This window comes from Arachis hypogaea, chromosome 2 (genome assembly GCF_003086295.3).
Source record: "Arachis hypogaea cultivar Tifrunner chromosome 2, arahy.Tifrunner.gnm2.J5K5, whole genome shotgun sequence".
In the NCBI taxonomy this organism is placed as follows: domain Eukaryota; kingdom Viridiplantae; phylum Streptophyta; class Magnoliopsida; order Fabales; family Fabaceae; genus Arachis; species Arachis hypogaea.
In genome coordinates, this window is record NC_092037.1 from 38,289,780 (window position 1) to 38,296,579 (window position 6,800).

Genomic DNA, 6,800 nt, shown 5'->3' on the forward strand with positions numbered 1-6,800 from the left:
GTCTCACTGACCTGTCTGCCAATTGTAATGAGAACAAGGCAGGTTGTACCTCAATGATCCCTAGCTTCTCCATTACAGAGAGTGGCATCAGATTTATCCCTGACCCAAGATCACACAGAGCTTTTTCAAAGCTCATGGTGCCAATGGTGCAAGGTATTAAGAACTTGCCAGGATCTTGTTTCTTTTGAGGTAGAGTTTTCTGAATCCAAGTATCTAGTTCACTAATGAGCAAGGGAGGTTCACTTTCCCAAGTCTCATTACCAAACAGCTTGGCATTCAGCTTCATGATAGCTCCTAAGTATTGAGCAACTTGCTCTCCAGTCACATCTTCATCCTCTTCAGAAGATGAATAGTCTTCAGAGCTCATGAATGGCAGAAGGAGGTTTAATGGAATCTCTATGGTCTCTGTATGAGCCTCAGATTCCTCAGAATCCTTAATAGGAAACTCCTTCTTGCTTGAAGGACATCCCAGGAGGTCTTCCTCACTAGGATTTTCGTCCTCCTCCTCCCCTATGCATTCGGCCACTTTGATTAAATCAATGGCCTTGCACTCTCCTTTTGGGTTTTCTTCTGTATTGCTTGGAAGAGTACTGGGAGGAGTTTCAATAACTTTCTTACTCAGCTGGCCCACTTGTGCCTCCAAATTTCTGATGGAAGATCTGGTTTCATTCATGAAACTGAAAGTGGCCTTTGACAGATCAGAGACTATATTGGCTAAATTAGAAGTGTTTTGTTCAGAGTTCTCTGTCTGTTGCTGAGAAGATGATGGATATGGCTTGCTATTGCCCAGCCTATTGCGCCCACCATTGTTAAAGCCTTGTTGAGGCTTTTGTTGATCCTTCCAAGAGAAATTTGGATGATTTCTCCATGATGGATTATAGGTGTTTCCATAAGGTTCACCCATGTAATTAACCTCTGCCATGGCAGGGTTCTCAGGATCATAAGCTTCTTCAGAAGCTGCCTCTCTAGTACTGTTGGATGCATGTTGCAATCCATTCAGATTTTGAGAGATCATGTTGACCTGTTGAGTCAACACTTTGTTCTGAGCCAATATGGCATTCAGAGCATCAATTTCAAGGACTCCTTTCTTCTGAGGTATCCTATTATTCACAGAATTCCTCTCAGAGGTATACATGAACTGGTTGTTTACAACCATGTCAATGAGTTCTTGTGCCTCTTCAGGCGTTTTCTTCAGGTGAATAGATCCACCTGCAGAATGGTCCAGTGACATTTTCGAAAATTCAGAGAGACCATAATAGAATATATCTAACATGGTCCATTCTGAAAACATGTCAGAAGGATATCTTTTGGTCAACTGTTTGTATCTTTCCCAAGCTTCATAGAGGGATTCACCATCTTTTTGTTTGAAGGTTTGAACATCCACTCTTAGCTTGCTCAGCTTTTGAGGAGGAAAGAATTTATCCAAGAAGGCAGTGACCAGCTTATCCCAGGAGTCCAGGCTATCCTTAGGTTGTGAATCCAACCATATTCTAGCTCTGTCTCTTACAGCAAAAGGGAAAAGCATGAGTCTGTAGACTTCAGGATCAACTCCATTCGTCTTTACAGTCTCACAGATCTGCAAGAACTCAGTTAAAAATTGATAAGGATCTTCAGATGGAAGTCCATAAAACGTGCAGTTTTGTTGCATTAATGCAACTAGTTGAGGCTTAAGCTCAAAGTTATTGGCTCCAATGGCAGGAATGGAGATGCTTCTTCCATCAAACTTGGACGTTGGCTTTGTGAAGTCACCAAGCATTCTCCTTGCATTATTATTATTATTATTTTCGGCTGCCATGTCCTTCTCTTGTTCGAAAATTTCTGAAAGGTTGTTTCTGGATTGTTGTAATTTAGCTTCTCTTAATTTTCTCTTCAGAGTCCTTTCAGGTTCTGGATCAACTTCAACAAGAGTGCCTTTTTCCCTGTTCCTGCTCATATGAAAGAGAAGAAAACAAGAAAAGAAAAAGGAATCCTCTATGTCACAGTATAGAGATTCCCTTATGTTAGTAGAAGAAGAAGGGGGTAGAAGAATGAAGAAGAATTCGGATTTTTAGATGAAGAGAGGTGAAGAGAAGTGTTAGTAATTAATTAATTAAATAGAATAAGAGAAGAGAAGAGAAATTTTCGAAAATAATTTTTGAAAAAGGGTTAGTGATTTTCAAAAATCAAAGACAAAATATAATTAAAATTAAAATTTAAAACAAAAAGAATTTTTGAAAAAGAGAGGGAGAGTTTTCGAAAATTAGAGAGGGAAAAGTAGTTAGGTGGTTTTGAAAAAGATAAGAAACAAACAAAAAGTTAGTTAGTTGATTGAAAAAGATTTGAAATCAAAATTTGAAAAAGATAAGAAGATAGGAAGTTAGATAAGATATTTTGAAATCAATTTTTGAAAAAGATAAAAAAATTTTTTGAAAAAGATAAGATAAAAGATAAAAAAGATAAGATAAAAAAAATTTTAATAAAAAGATATTTTGAAAAAGATTTAATTTTAAACTTGACTTAGCTAACAAGAAACTACAAGATAAGATTCTAGAACTTAAAGATTGAACCTTTCTTAACAAGAAAGTAACAAACTTCAAATTTTTGAACCAATCACATTACTTGTTAGTTAATTTTTGAAAATTAGATATAAAAGATAAGAAAAAGATTTTGAAAATATTTTGAAAAAGATTTTTTTTTTGAAATTTTCGAAAATTATAAAAAATGAAAAAGATATGATTTTTGAAAAAGATTTTGAAAAGATAAGATTTTTAAAATTTGAAATTTTGACTTGACTTGTAAGAAACAACTAATTTTGAAAAATTTTGACCAAGTCAACCCAAAATTTCAAAATTTTAGAGGGAGATAAGGAAAAGATATTTTTTTGATTTTTGAATTTTTAAAGAAAAACACAAAAATGACCCAAAACATGAAAATTTTGGATCAAGACACAAGATGCATGCAAGAATGCTATGAATGTCAAGATGAACACCAAGAACACTTTGAAGATCATGATGAACATCAAGAACATAATTTTGAAAAAGTTTTGATGCAAAGAAAACATGCAAGACACCAAACTTAGAAATCTTTAATGCATGGAAAATATGAATGCAAAAATGCACATGAAGAACAACAAACAACACAAAACAAGAATTCATCAAGATCAAACAAGAAGACTTGTCAAGAACAACTTGAAGATCATGAAGAACACTATGAATGCATGAATTTTCGAAAAATGCAAGAAAAATTTTAAAAGCATGCAATTGACACCAAACTTACAATTTGACTCAAGACTCAAACAAGAAACGCAAAATATTTTTTTTTTATGATTTTCTAATTTTTTTGTATTTTTATTTTATTTTTTTCGAAAATATTCTTTGAAAAAAAAAACAAAAATTAAAGAAAAATTTTTGAAAACTTTTTGAAAAGAAAATTACCTAATCTGAGCAACAAGATGAACCGTCAGTTGTCCATACTCGAACAATCCCCGGCAACGGCGCCAAAAACTTGGTGGACGAAATTGTGATCATCAATATTGGCTCTTTGGCATATACACAAAAACTATTATGTCTCTTGGTCAAATTCACAACTCCGTTCAACTAACCAGCAAGTGTACTGGGTCGTCCAAGTAATAAACCTTACGTGAGTAAGGGTCGATCCCACAGAGATTGTTGGTATGAAGCAAGCTATGGTCACCTTGCAAATCTCAGTTAGGCAGATTAAATTTGTTTATGGCTTTTCGAAAATTAATAGTAAAAATAAGAAATAATAAAAGGGATAGAAGACTTATGCAGATTCATTGGTGGGAATTTCAGATAACCGGATGGAGATACTGTATGGCTCAAGGACGTCTGCTCTCCCATTGCTTCTACTCAATCCTTCTTACTCCTTTCCATGGCAAGCTTTGTATAGGGGTTCACCATCAGCTGTGGCTACTTTCAATCCTCTCGGGAAAATGATCCTATGCAGTTGTCAGTCGCACGGCTAATCGTCTGGAGGCATCACCCATGGTTGATGGCTACATCCCATCCTCGCAGTGAAAACTAATGCTCACGCACTCTGTCACAGTACGGCTAATCACTGGTTGGTTCCCACTCCTACTGGAATAAAATCCCTTGATTCTTTTGCGTCTGTCACTAACGCCCAGCAGGTTGCAAGTTTGAAGCACGTCACAGTCATTCATTACCGAAATCCTACTCGGAATACCACAGACAAGGTTAGACTTTCCGGATTCCCAGGATCCTACTCGGAATACCACAGACAAGGTGAGACTTTCCGGATCCTCATAAATGCCGCCATCTATCTAGCTTATACCACGAAGATTCTGTTGGGGAATCTAAGAGATACGCATTCAAGCTCTGTTGCATGTAGAACGGAAGTGGTTGTCAATCACGCGCGTTCATAAGTGAGAATGATAATGATCGTCACTTTCATCATTACATTCATCATGTTCTTGGGTACGAATGAATATCTTGGAATAAGAATAAGAGAGATTTGAATAAAAGATAATAGAACTTCATTAATACTTGAGGTACAGCAGAGCTCCACACCCTTAATCTATGGTGTGCAGAAACTCCACCGTTGAAAATACATAAGCAAAGGGTTCAGGCATGGCCGAATGGCCAGCCCCCATGTGGTCACAAGACCGAATGATCAAAGACTTAAAGTGGTCAAAAGATGTCTAATACAATAGTAACTTATCCTATTTATACTAGACTAGCTACTAGGGTTTACATGAGTAAGTATTTGATGCATAAATTCACTTCCGGGGCCCACTTGGTGTATGTTTGGGCTGAGCTTGATCATTCCACGAGCTGAGGCTTCTCTTGGAGTTGAACCCCGAGTTATGACGTGTTTTGGGCGTTCAACTCCGGATCATGACGTTTTTCTGGCGTTTAACTCCAGACAGCAGCATGTACTTGGCGTTCAACGCCAAGTTACGTCGTCAATCTTCAAATAAAGTATGGACTATTATATATTGCTGGAAAGCCCTGGATGTCTACTTTCCAACGCCGTTGAGAGCGCGCCAATTGGAGTTCTGTAGCTCCAGAAAATCCATTTCGAGTGCAGGGAGGTCAGATTCCAACAGCATCAGCAGTCCTTTTGTCAGCCTTCTTCAGAGTTTTGCTCAAATCCCTTAATTTCAGCCAGAATTTACCTGAAATCACAGAAAAACACACAAACTCATAGTAAAGTCCAGAAATGTGAATTTAATATAAAAACTAATGAAAACCTCCCTAGAAGTAGCTTAAACTTACTAAAAACAACCTAAAAACAATGCCAAAAAGCGTATAAATTAACCGCTCATCAAATTCTCATTAAGAACTTTGATACCTTTTTCCACTTAATTTTCGAAAAAACACAAAAAAAAATAAAAAAAAAATCATAAAATCCAAAAATTTCTTGTTTGATTCTAGTGTCTCATCTTAAGTTTGGTGTCAATTGCATGCATTCATTCATGTGTCTTAAGGATTTTCAAGTAGTTCTTGATGATTTCTTACTCTAATCTTTGAATTCTCTTGACTTGAGCATTTGTGTGTCTCATATGCATTCTCATTAGTGTCAGTAGTATACAAACTACTAAGTTTGGTGTCTTGCATGCATTGTTATTTGATTCTTGTTGCATTTTGACTTTTCCTTATTATTAAAAATCCAAAAATATTTTAATTTGTGTCTTCTCAAGTCAATTATACAGAGAATTGAAGATTCAGAACATACAGCAGAGGAATTATACAGAAAAAGCTGGGCGTTCAAAACGCCCAGTGAAGAAGGACAGACTGGCGTTTAAACGCCAGCCAGGGTACCTGGTTGGGCGTTTAACGCCCAAAAAGGTATAGTTTTGGGCGTTAAACGCCAGAATGTGCACCATTCTGGGCGTTTAACGCCAGGATGGCACAAGGGGAAAGATTCTGTTTTTCAATGCAATTTTTTTTCAGTTTTCAAAGTTTTTTCAAAATCAAATCTTTTTCAAATCATATCTTTTCAATCAAATCTCTTTCAAATTTAATTTCTTTCTTTTTCAAAGATACTTGCTACCAATTAATGATTTGATTCAACATTTCAAGTATGTTTCCTTTTCTGTTGAGAAAGGTTTAATGTTTGAATCATATCTTTTCTTGTTAGCCAAGTTTTTAATTTTCAAAATCAAATCTTTTTAAAATGTTTTTCAAATCATATCTTCTCAATCACATCTTTTTAAAACCAATCATATTTTCTTAACCACATCTTTTTCAAAATAATTTTCAATCAAATCTTTTTGATTTCTAATTTCAAAATCTTTTCTAACCGAATTCTTCAAAGAAGAAGAACACATGGCAGCCGAAAACAACAACAATGCCAACAATGCAAGGAAGGTGCTGGGTGACTTTACTGTACCTACTCCCGACTTCTATGGGAGAAGCATCTCTATCCCTGCCATTGGAGCAAACAACTTTGAGCTCAAGCCTCAATTAGTTTCTCTAATGCAACAGAATTGCAAGTTCCATGGACTTCCACTGGAAGATCCTCATCAGTTTTTAGCTGAGTTCTTGCAAATCTGTGACACTGTCAAGACTAATGGGGTTGACCCTGAGGTCTACAGACTTATGCTATTCCCTTTTGCTGTAAGAGACAGAGCTAGAACATGGTTGGACTCCCAACCTAAAGAAAGCCTGGACTCTTGGGAAAAGCTAGTCAATGCCTTCTTGGCAAAGTTCTTCCCACCTCAAAAATTGAGTAAGCTTAGAGTGGAAGTCCAAACCTTCAGACAGAAGGAAGGAGAATCCCTCTATGAAGCTTGGGAAAGATACAAACAATTAATCAGAAAATGTCCCTCTGACATGCTT

The 6,800-nt window shown here is 36.4% G+C and overlaps 1 non-coding gene across 1 annotated transcript; it reads right to left on the reverse strand.

The window, feature by feature from the left end:
• Nucleotides 1–6,692: 6,692 nt before the first annotated feature.
• Nucleotides 6,693–6,800, reverse strand: LOC112764590 (small nucleolar RNA R71). The gene has a single exon (XR_003183252.1). It is a non-coding gene; the product is annotated as a small nucleolar RNA R71 (small nucleolar RNA).